The sequence below is a fragment of the Phalangium opilio genome, unplaced genomic scaffold, assembly GCF_054372755.1.
Source record: "Phalangium opilio isolate 3A_F unplaced genomic scaffold, DU_Popi_V2 ptg000031l_1, whole genome shotgun sequence".
NCBI lineage: Eukaryota > Metazoa > Arthropoda > Arachnida > Opiliones > Phalangiidae > Phalangium > Phalangium opilio.
The window spans coordinates 12,553,814-12,566,988 of record NW_028324158.1 but is presented as its reverse complement, the minus strand read 5'-3'; positions in this window follow the sequence as shown (position 1 = coordinate 12,566,988).

Sequence of the window (13,175 nt, the reverse complement as noted above, 5' to 3'; positions counted from 1 at the left end):
GATGGATGACTTCGGAGATATAAAACTTCCGAGTTCCGCGGGCGAATCATTTTAGTAGCAGAGCGCGACAAGTCTCGATGGGGGACCCGGGAAAGGGGGGGACAAACCCCCCAAAGCATTGCAAAGAGGCGACGAGGCTTAGCGAGATTCGTTACGAAGTCAATTAACGCGAAGATCAGCTATAATTTTTAATTGCCTATCTTGCGCTTGATGTAGAGACAATAGAGTCTGCAGTGTACTTGAGGATCCCTGTACCATCCATGGCTCTACTTAGATTTTGCGCAATAGGTATAGACAATAAATAACCAATGAAGTGTAAAATATGCTAATAATTTCGGTTTTATTAACTTTTGCGTCATGGAGATGGAGGGTTCGAGGAAAACAAGTCTCGGTAACATCTCTTATATCTAGTTTCTCGTGCAGCAGGACTTGATGAAACTCTTTAGCGATTTTAGTTCGTTACTGGTTTCCCCAATTGATAAGTTCTCAATTCCATGCCTTTCCCCATTGACCTTTCAATGACCTTATATAGTCAGAAAATTCTAGGAACTTTTCAAAGTTTAGCTCCAAGGCAACTTGACCCCTTCAAAATATCGAAAATATATATTTTTTATATATAATGGTTAAAATTTTATATGGGGTTATAACCCCTCTTAACGAGGGGGTATATCGTCCGGGGGGGGGGTCGGCTAGGAAACATCTGAAGATAAGTTTTTATCACATATTTGCCTTAAAATAAATATCCCGAAGGCCATCGTTGCGATATTCCTAAGTACTTGTCTTCTTGGTCGTCGTTCGTATAAAATTTGCATCTTGGAGATTTTAGAACTAGAGGGGGGGGGAGAAAGTATATTCTAAGTGACGTCTAATATAAATATGTAAAAATATTTGGCCCCCTCAAGTTCTAAACCCCCCCACTCTGTTTCCTTGTAATATTATAAGAGTTTAGCAAACTTAGGGCCCAGACCTTATTTTTTAGACAAGTTTATCGATAAGACGCTGGTTACTTCAGAGCGATAACTACGTATCTTAATTACTTATTTAATTTTATTTTTATTGAGAAATTCTTTCAGTTTTTACTATACCGTCACGGGGGGGGGGGGGGTTTGTTCGGAATCAAAACGACTTAACTTTTCATTGAAGATACATGATTTTTGCTTTGAAATCAGGGTGTGGCGCGATGGGTCCCTTGGGTAATCATGGTATTCCTCTAATACGGTCACCATCTTTCTTACTTACCACCAAAAAATGACGTCGACTTTTCCACTCGTTAGATTATACTCTGTTTTGAATTGCAAACCCCCCCCACTCCCTTGCAACCTATTTTAGCCCCCCTTTTCAATTTTCTGTCAGCTTGGCCAGCGCACAATTTGCATATTTGTTTTCTTTTAAAATTCCTCCGCGAAGTATGTTCGACTTAATAGATTTAACGCCTACCAAACTGTGGGGCTTTACCCCTTTTTACCCTTATCTTTAGTAAATAACTTCATTAATTCATTTAAGTTGAACAACGTCAGTTTTATTCTTTTGTTTGTTGAAAAAATTTAAATATTTTGTTTTTTGGCGTTCGATTTTTATTTTAAATTTGCAAAAAAAAGATAGAGAACAAATATTGGTTTTTTTTCTCTTAATTTAATTATTACGGGTGTGGGTCCCTCTCTCTCTCTCTCTCTCTCTCTCTCTCTCTCTCTCTCTCTCTCTCTCTCTCTCTTTCTCTCTCTCTCTCAATCTTTTGGAAAGGGTTTTTACAAGTTGTAGTGGTGCTCGCCAATTTTTAGAATCTAAAAAAAAAAGAAAATTTCACCTATATGCTTTATTAACTTCTTTACGTTTTTATGCGATATTGTGTCACTAACCCTTTACTCTTTGTACTACTCACCAGAAAAAAAAGAGAAGGGAGCTATGGCCGTAGTAGTGTCCTTCCGCCATGAAAAGAGAAATCCTTGGTGATTAATTTCGTCTGGAACTGTATCGTGTTTTAGCTTATAACCATTTTTCTTGGCGACGCCACCTGCTACAGTTTCTTAATTCTTTATCGTATATACCATCCATAGAGGATGTGTTTTTTGTCCTCCAGGGGGAAGGGAACCCCTGGTGGCCGACCTTAACAACAAGTTGCATTATAAAATGAAATTGCAATGGGTGGGGCAACCCCTACCAACCCCAACCCCTTCTCTGTCCTGTCACTAAAAGCTGTCTCTTCCCCTTTTTCCCGAACGAAGTCTTGTAACTTTGGTTGGGTTTTTGTTTGGTGCATCTTTTTCTCCCCGGCATAATTACTTCGAAGATAATGACTCCACAAACTACTAACGCTTTAAAGATTATGAACTCTCTCGTATACACTTTTTTTTTTTGTATAACTAATTTACCGTTAAGGTATTTTGTTCCTTTATAGGAAAATGATAAATAATAATATAAGTCCTTGTGAGTAGCTTACCTTCGAAAATGTTTCTAAGTACCCCCCCCCCCGTTTGAAAGACGTCCCAAACAACTCTGTGTAAGTGTTCTATTATGTATTTTTTGGAAACTTGACATTTGGTTATACTTTAGTCTTTTTCTCTCAAATTTTGCGGATACGCAATTTACGGATAAGTAGTTTCAGCCTGTTTTGAGATTTTCTTTTATATTTTTTATTTTTGAATTTTGGTGCTATTATCAGCTCCTGTTTTTGTCACTATTTATTCTTAGGAGAAGGCGCCGGGGGTTAGAAATGGGGAGGGAAATAATAATCCGCGAAAAGAACAACTCGAAAAAGGCAAATGTCAACTTTTTCAAATCATTTTTCAAGCTTTTATTTTTATTTCTCTCGAGTATTCTATATCAGTTTCGTGGCAGCTGTGTACTAAAGAGAAAGCTAAGGCGGATGTATATGTAGTTTTTAATCTCGTAAAGAAAGAAAGTAGTCGGTCTCGAGCGCACGAGGATATCAGTGTATACATGTATATTCGTTCCATTTTTTTTATAAAAAAAATGTTTTTATTTTATTTTTATTTTTTTTGTTTCTTTGGCGCGAGCTTGTGTCACTTTTTATGTTTTTTAATGAGAGACGAAGGCGATGTTCGCGTACGGATAGGTAATAGAACGGAAGCCTAGATGAATTAAAGTTAAAAGCGAGTAATTATGTATAATATTCATTCAGTTTTTCCGCTTCGAATATCTTTTGGAAGAAATATACAATTGAAAGTACCGGATCTTAATTAAAATCGTAGACGATGTTTAAGTCGTAATGAAATAATAGGCGGGGAGACTAGATAACGGCGTAATATGTTACTAGGATTAAATGTATTAACCAGGAGAAGGCGAATACTGTAAACAGAGTGACCCGGAAGGCCAAATGTCACTGAACATTTTCAACTCGAAACCTCCCAAAGAACAGTCTATTTCCTCATTTCTATTTTTTCCTAGCTGCTTCAAGTGCAGTTGGTAATAATTTCTAATTGTATTCGACTCGCCATGCAGCTTTTGATCTAGCTTCCAAATAATAATTGTAGAAGTTCCTATTAAAAAAAAGATGGTCTTTGAAAACGTTTTTAACAAGTCTTTCGGTTCATCCTCTCCCAGTCTCTACTATACCTCGATTGTTAGTTCTTTTGACTTTTGTTAGAGGAGCGAGCGTTTTTTGAAGAGTGTCTGTGTGTGTCCCCATCAAAAAACGTCAAATTGTCATTGACCCCCCTCAACCTCCAATACCCCCTAACCCTAACCCCCCAATCCTCTATATGGGGTTAAAGAGAGAAGGTAAACTCCTCAGCCTTTGTCCTCCTGTCGGAGTCTCGGAGAATCCCTTGCAATTGAAAGAAAAAACATTAAGAGTCCAGGAGTTCTAGGCTTAGTGTTTAAGAAAAAAGAAATCTACCCCATAGGAAAGAAAAAGTTTAAAGAGTGGGCCTACCATACACTTTCTTTAGTAATTTGTAAATGAGATGGTTGAAGGTGTATGCGATATTGAAATTTCGTTCTTTCAATATGGATGGGTACTACTTGTCTTAACCATCGTATCTATGGTACTAGGGGTTTCTTTATTCAATGTTCGGGTCTTCTTCCTTGGTTCGAATCAGAGGACATTACGGGGATATATTCTTTCTTTACTTTCAAAGACGATCGAGTGAGCTTGGAAGTGTGGTTCCAACGAATCAATCTCTCCGTTTCAATTCTAGCCCACCCTCCAAAAATAAAAGGAACTGTACAATTTCACTGCAGCGTACGCTGTTAGATATATATTACATTCACTGAGTCGCGGCGAAACTTTCAAAGTAAACGAGAGAATTTTCTCTCAATTTTTTTTCTTTTAAGAAATCCAGAGCCGGTTCTTGAAGAAAGACAAATCCCAAAACTTGACTAAACATTTTTTTTACTACCTACATCTAGTTTCGCTCTGTCGAACGATTCTCTTTACTAGATTAATTAAGGGATTGGATTAATTAAGAAAAGTCATCCTCGATTTACCCGCAATCCTTTTAAAACATTAATTAAAAATTAATTGAGAACCAGTCGGTTCGGATATTACAAATGAATGTAGTAATTAAGGCAAAATTTGATTTTATTACAAATTTTTCCAGAAATTGTCACGTTTCGTTGTTTAATTAAAAGTATAGAAAAATCTTCAAGGATTATATTAAGTATTCGTTTCAAAGGATGAAAGAATTTTGTGTATTCGGTTTCCTCTTTTTAAAAATCAAAACATCAGTTTATGGAATTAGATACATTCTAAGAAGTAATTAGACATCTTTATGAGAAATTAGAGAATGTCTAAAATTTATTATGGAAGCAAAGGATAGATGATGTACTTTGTGCTTTTGGTAAACACGAAGAAAGTTTCCTTAATATACTTTTTTTTTGTCTGTGTGTTGCGAGTAACATCTCGTCCTTTGTATAATACGAGGAAGGCGCTAAGAGCTATGGTGCGACCTTCTAGATCGAGTGTCTTGCATTAGTGGTGGTAGCTAGCTGTCCCTTCCTTGGATATATATGAAGTCTTCGTCGGTTGATTCTTACTCGGTTGACTTCATCGAGTGTAAGGTCAATATTTGTCACCCTTGCCTCTACCCCCCCCCCCTGTCCACCCTCTCACTCGCTCCAAACGCCGTCTGCTTCCAAAAGAACTCTTTTTTCTAGGCTTAGCAAAGAAATATATATACAAAATCACATACTGGATTTTTCGCTCCAAGGGCTATTTTCAATTAAAATGATTCCACCCCCCCTTCCAACATACAACACCCTAGTGTCTAATAACATGTGCCTCGGATTGTATACCCTTTTTTATGCTTAGAGAACAATGGACTCGGTTTAATGAGCTGGCCTTGAACTCATAGTTATGTCAATTTTAAAGCGACATTTCTGTATCAAATAGCCAACACCGAGATAACCACCTTTAAATAACTATATATTCTTGTACAATATGAATTGATTCATAATTGTAGCTGTTCTCTAACTGGGGTTATTGATGGGTTGCTTCTTACCACCGCGTAAGTATAAACTTTATGAAAAGAGAGGATGGGTGGCCAAAGCCGCGGGGAAAATTTAAAAGTCTTTTCGCCGGGGGGGGGGGTACACCCCCCTTCCTAAGTCCGGGCGGGTTTTGAATATAATATTATGTCACGTATAGTTGCACGGAAGCCTCTTGCCAGCTTTACTTTATGCGCGGTGTATGCTACATACATACGTATATTTTGAAGCATTCTTCTTTCCTCGGCTATAAAGCTCAATATCTCTGGTTCGCGGGTCTCTCCTTTTCATATACAGGGTATATATAGTTCATTGCTCATTCTCGCGTTTTGAGCCCATATAGATCCCTGTCTGAAAAGAGCTCGTGCCATTGAAAAGCGCGCGCGCGTGAGGACTCGACAACGAAGTATATAATCTAATGTAAAACTCCAAAGCCTTTTACTTTAATATTCTATAAAGAAAAATAATGTACCCAGTCTTTTCTTGGTTATATTTACTTCGGATGATATAGATCTGATGTGTTCGGGCGCAAAGTGTTGTATACTTTATTTATTTATATGTATATATATGTATATAGTCACCAGTCCACCTCATAGAGGATTAAATTTTTGAAATTCCCTCGATCTCTTTGGATGTTGCCATCAAGGCGTATTTTGCAAGCTTGATTTACTCTGTTTGATAGCCTATTTACGAGAATAGAATCTCAATATTCCGACAGGCGTTTTAAAGTTTCGAGTAAATATTTTGATTCAACACAGCGTCAAAATGGAAAGTCTTTCCACACCCCAAATTTTTGCTATTGTTAAGCGACTTACTTTCATATAGACCTATGGGGTATATTTATTTTATTTAAAAATCTAAATATAGAATGATATATATAAAGCGATGACTATAGAATCAGACTAAAAAGAATCTTGGAGTTTCTGTGTATATTCTTTGCTTTTTTTTTATTTTTTTTCTTTGGAATGGTTCTTGTTCCTGGAAGTTAATTTAGTTCCGACTTATATTGAGGAAGCTAGTTCCGGCTAAACCTTGTTTTGATATGTAAAAGGCGTAGGCTAAGAGCTTGTTTTCGCGTCGACCGGAGTCCGGAGATGTTTTTGACAGGCGGCGAATGGCGATTAGCTTTTAGCGTCCAGTTACTGTCCTTAATTAAACTAGATTAGTCCACTAATCTTATTAACTTCTTCGTTCTGCTTCGAAAAATTCTATCAAATAGTTTCCATATATATATATATATATATATATTTATAAATTGATTGGAAACAGATGAGATGTCTATGAACAAGTTTCTAAGTGAGTTTTAATTACTTTTATTATTTTTTTTGCAGATTCAATGGTGCATGGGAAGTACAGCATTTAATAGCAACTTTGGAATGAATCTGGAAACGTTTTGGGTCTCAAAATCGTCTGCTTAAGAATCTCCAGAAGCCTTGGCTTGGCTGGATAATGGCAATTTCATTTTCTGATGCGAGCATTTACATCACTTTCATTCACTTCAAGTTGCTTCCACACATCGATTGTTAAGAACCCAACGCCCGAGGATGGTTCCTTCAAGAAGTCTATTGTAAGTCAAAGCTTATCCGTGACTGCAGCCTTAATCCAATAGTCGAAAAAATATCGTCTGAAAAGAATTCAAAGGGAATAGAAAGAAAAGTAATATGCCCCTCCTTTGCTCTATCTGTCTGTCTGTCGGTAGTAACAAGTGCCGAAAGAACCACCTAAGAAACTTTTAGTCAAGTAGGGAATGAGTTGCTTCGGAACAATCACGTGGAAGGAGGTCTGTCTGTCCATACAGGTGAATTGAATAGGTTAAAAACTTGGATGGCAACGGGTGATAAGGTTTTATAGAGTGGTGTCTATTCCTGCTCTCAAAGTGGACAGAACCCCCTAGCGGATAAAAAGGAAGAGTAATAAGAAATTCCTGAAGATGTTACCGTCTTTTTTTTCTTTCCTCTCGCGCGTTAGTAGTTGGAAAAACGTTTTGATATTGAACCCCCTTAAGACATCCTTTGGATTCAAACCCCGGGTCTATAGTACGACGTCACTTGTCACTGAAACTTGTATTAATTCGTAAATGGAATCTATGGTCAAGTGACTTCTGTTACACGCGATGTATTTTTAGGGACCTATTCGATTGGAAGTGAGAGCCTGTTACTTGCCCACGCTTCTGGTTTTAAAAGTTAGTAGGCTGATCGAAGGTTAATGGTGTGTTTTATCGAAATGTCCCATTTGATTCTTAGCGTAGGCGTTACCTATAACATCCATGGGCGACAAGACCGATTCTTTTCAAACCTTTTAACAATAAGTTCTAGCGAGCGGAAACCTTATTGGTCACAATTTCCACCCCCGTACCCCCAAACCAAGGGGGTAAAAAAAACACCCACCACCACGTGAATATACTCAATTCTCACATTGTCAAATATTAATTGTATATTGAATCTATGTCTGACCATTGAGTTCGTTATTCATGGAGAGATGTAACGACTTCATATCTAGAAAGAAGATAGTTATTGTAAGTTCTTCTGGATACTTTTATATTGGATTGGCGAACCGAAAACTATTTTTTGTCTATTGTAAAGAAAGCGCGGTTTACCCAAGAATTCCATCTAATTTTTTTTGTATCAGCTGGCCTTTTTGGGGGGATACTAATTGTTCCCCTTGTACAGTATAACCTAATAGCGAATTACATTGGACTGCATGCTCTGAGATTGCATTTCAGTTCATAAGATATTTTCCATAAGTTTTGTCACTGGTTACAAACTGGAGCTTGTCATGAAGTCGTAAAGTGACTTCTGGTGAGGCGCTGTCCAAGGCCCGGGTTCTTTTTTTTTCAGGCATAAAATCGTATTTAGTTTAGTATCCCTTTAGATAGACCCGTGGAAGGGACAGGACAGTTTGGTGGTGGTGGGGGGGGGGTAGAGATCCGGTTAATCTGTCCCTTAACGTTATAGACAATCTCTTTTGTGTCCTCGATGGTCGTATAAGAAAATCCCCAACGCCAGTCCAAGTCCGTCCGTTTTAACAAGGGTTCATCCCCCTTTTTTTCTTCTTTCCGCAAATCTCCTTAGGGGCTCATTCCCCCAACCTCAACCCCTCACCCCCAATGGTCAGTCATCCCTTTCCTTTGACCATGAATTCAAGAGGAAATGAGACGAGGCCCATGATTGTTATATTGGAAATTATTTGAACTGGTATCATTTTAAGTCCATAAAGTTTTCAAGGCATTAATAGGTAATTTTAAAGAAAGTAGTCCTGACGGTTGGTATTATTCCGCCACCGTTCTTGTGACCTTTATAGGTCTTAGTATCGTAGCAACGGTATAAGATATCTCTTTGGCGTCGGAATAGATTTTCAGCTAGGGATCAATATCATTGTCGGTGCGACGGTTAACGGCGGGTGGGCCACTTCCCCCCATGCCCCATCCCCCGCGTCAGATACCAGAAGAAAAATAATTCTTACTCGTTTTTTATACCGTCGGCTTTCTCTTTCTCTAACCCCCCCCTAAGAGAAGATCTTACTCTTATAGGAGTAAGGAGTAAGAGGGAAAACTATATAAGTATATCGACCCTTACCTCTCTCTCTCTCTCTCGTTCTCTCTCTCTTTGGACGTGGAGATAAAAAATGTACTGCTCCGACCAACCGAGATGCAACTCGGAAAAGGATCTAAGGGACTAACACGTATAGTGTAGTATAGTAGAAAGTGATGCTAAAATACAATAAGAAACAATAGAGTTTTATCGAATCTTTTTGGTTTCGAATTGAATAATGTTACATGCATTCTCCGTTCTGAATTCGTAGGGGGAGGCAAAACGTATAAACAGAAATGAATATAAAAGTACTTTTATAGTCTGCTACTGCGAATTTTCTCATGACGTCATACCCTCCTATTCTATCTCTTACCTGGTTTTGACGCAGCCATATTGGAAGTCGTCAGCTCAGGTGATACAATTTAAACTACCAATATTGAAGTCACGTTACCGTAGCTCCTCCCCTCTCAGTGCCATTTTATTCTTTCAGTAATGGAGATGATAACCAAGCTGCTCAAATATTATAAAAATAAACTCAAGACTTCTTCTATTTATTTTTAATCTTACCTATTGAAGTTAAGGTTAAAATTTAATCTGTTGTATCGATCATTAAGTATCCAGTCCTCTCCTTTGTAGGTGTCGTTGGTGGTGCTTTTCTTTAGTCTTAAGGGTGATGGTTGGTTATCCATAGCCCTAACCCCTTTAGTATGTATGACGCTATATTACAGGAGTCCTACGGCGGCTTCTTAGTATTGCTTCCTCGCCTTCTTACTCTTACTCTCTCTCTTGCGCTTCTGGGGTTTTGGGGTTGGGGTCTGAATTCATGTAACATTTATGACTTATCTCGACTGAGAGAGAAATCTTTTCACACTCCCACTTTTCTTTCTTTTGTATCTTCTACGTAACCATATATATATATATGTATTCGACCCACTTGTACCCTAAGACACTTGGCACTGTGTATGATATAATCGCGAAGGGATACGTAATGTAATATATGTATAGAAAGAAGTAACACGTTGACTAGAGACCATGTCATTTTGTTGGTACATGTCTGTTGGGGGCAGTGTGTACAGCTGGTGGTAGTGGTTCTGCTGGTAGCTCTTTTTTATTACAGCCTCCCCTATGGAAGGGGGTTTAGCCCCTCATTGTCTTTAGCTATATAAAGTCGAATTACGATCTCTGACCACGAATTCCCTCTTAAGGCCCCCATCTCCCTCTTTTCCCCCGGGGGGACAGGATTCTTTTGTTTCGAGTATTCATTTAGGGACCCATTCTTGACTTTTACCGTGACTTTTTTGATGTTTTTTATTTGAAATCTCAACGAGTCCTAGTTTTAGAAATTTATCCAATAAGGAGAAAGGTTTGAACAATATTTTTTTTTAGTATTGATTAAATTCATTGCGAGTTTTTAAAACATTCCGAGGTATTTTTGACTGGAAAAATAGGTTTTGATTCCTGAAAGAATTCCCAGAAAAATATGAGTGTGTCACTGTTATTGCGGTTTGTTGTATAAAATCTGTGGCTTCGATAAAGATGGAATGCTAGGAAAGTATTCCAATTTGCTATAGCTTCTAATCCGGTTTAAGGTTTGGGGAATTTCGTATTATGTCTAGGCCTAACGCTTGACATCTATTAATATGATCCAATTCTATGAACTAGACATATAGGCCTAACTTTATATTTTTCCCAAAATTGTCCAATTTCATCTCTTAAATATTTATTAAGGAAGGGTGTATCTCGCGCCTTGATCAGACATAAGTTGAATTCCAATATTTAATATCTTTCTAGGAATCGTTTCAAGCTTTCAGGGATTTTTCACATTTTCTTTTCTCTTCAAAATTTTCAAATCCTAACTTTTTCAAAAAATCGGAAGATATATTTTTCCTGGAATTTCTATGACGAATTTTTCCGGAACTAAAGTTAGAAAAAAAGGAAATACAAATATTTCGGAGACACAGGCGTATAGTTGTTCTTCTTGAATGAAGCAAGCCTCTCAAACACTATATATCAGCCATAAAAGGTCTTCATCACTTTTATTATTTAAATTTTAATTAGCAATTAAAATGAAAGGCATTATTTTCACAGTATAATAAATAAATAACTCGGTCTAAATCTGGCTTAGTTTTTAGTTTATTATGCAAAATATCATTGGCTTTTACGCCCTAAACCACTAATCCTTGCCGTGTAGTCGAGAAGCCATTATTATAAGTCTATTGTTATAATTTGGAATTAGTTTCCTAGTCCCACGCTCTTTAACCCCAAAAATAAACCACTAATCAGATATTAGGCTATTTTTATTATTATATATATGGCAAGCAGTCGGTTAGATATAGTGTTGAAAATGTGGCGTCTCCTTATCACGTCTAGACACCGAGGCTTAGCTCTCAATAAGAACACGCTATCCCCGATGTAACTTATAGAGCGCGAGACTTTTATCTGTAAAGCTAGCAAAACTCGCGCTCCTTTCTAAAGGGAAAGTAAACTATTCAATTTTCAATACCATCTCCAATAACTCGTTCCTAAACTGTATATACATTTCACATTCCCTTTACCAAAAAAGGGGGTTGAAAAGGGGTGTTTCCCCTGTTTTCATCATTTCAGCTAGATCAAATTTTCGCTTCTCCAACGAAACTAAAACTAAAAAAAAAAAGAAAAAACTTTAGGGATAGAGCGAGAAATACACAAAATATATAAAAAGGTTTTTCTTTTTTTTTCCTACTCCTTACCAACTACCAATAAAATTGGCGCTAAGGGAGGTGTAGGTTTCTTGGGAGCTTATGAGAAGGATACTACTATACTACACGCTTCATCTATTTTTGGCAATGGCCGCTATTGGCCCATCCTAACTCCAAAATGTACCTATACATGGATATGGAACTTACGAATTTACGTTTCAGTTAAAGTTTGCACTTGGGAGTTGCGCATGGCCTTCTATGTTGAATTTGTTGTTAAGTTGAACACCTACTTCTTGAATGAATTGGGATCAGAATTAAGACGTATTGTGCATTTCGTGTTGTATACTCCGGATGAGATGAAACTCAACTTTTTCATCAGCTTGTATGAAAAAAAAAACTGACCCAGTTTTATTTAAGAAACTATCTCTGCTACCAGAGTAGATTCAATTGCCCCAATAATATTTATAATAATAAACTTATCTCCGTTTTGATGAATGGGGTAAAGGTCCCCGCCCCCTCAATGGTCTGCGCGCGCAGCATAATATCAACATCCGGTTGATTTTTTTGAACATAATTTAGTCTGCCCTATATTTCGTATTTTTCAATATATTTTTAGGGGGTCATATTTCATATGTATAGAGAAATCGGATTGAACTAGAATAAGATCTCTTCTTACCCCCATCCCCGTTCAAATATTATTTTTTTTAGATCGGAGTGTTTTCGAGATCAGATTTTGGATGCGGGTTTATTCCTTCCATGGTGGTTATTATCAAATTGAAATTGGAAAAAAGTATTCCACTGACTTCTTTTTGCCCCCACCCCACAAATACCTTACTTTCCCTCTCTTCCCCCCCTAGAAACCATCTAAATTTCAGTTTGAGGGGCTACACCCCCCTCTCAATATAGTGAAAGAATTTTAATATAAAATTTTGAATCAAGGGGGACTGAATAAAAAAAAACTTTACACATTTTTTTTTTTTTTTTTTGCGAAATTTAACATTGAGTTTTCTGCAGTTGCCTTGGATGCTAGGATTCCTTTTGAAAGGAAATGATTTAGAATCGTTGTACGATTTTTTGTGTTGCCATTGTAACAGCCCCCGTTATTTTATTTAGTTTTAATTTAAATTTACTTTTTGGTATTACTTTGCATGTTATTTTCTCATAGCGCCTGGTGGGTTGCTTTACGCTGCACACTGGAGTATAGCGGGATAAACATTTCTACAGGGGCTATGGGAAAATGCATGCAGTTGTTTCAGCCTATAAGTCGGCTTTCCCCTCATAGACAAATTTACATAAAAAAGACAAAAATTTAGTGCCAACAATACAATTTATTTATTTATTTCAAATTTTCATCCACAAACGTTCTCTTTCTTGTTAAATTTGTTTTAATATCACTTGATTATGTTGTTTGTTTTTTTTTTCTTTAATTATTTTGTTTTAATTGATTTCTCGCAAAAACTAAGTATATAAATGGGGATAAAAACAACGATATATTGACATTATATTGGTCACGTGGTTGCTG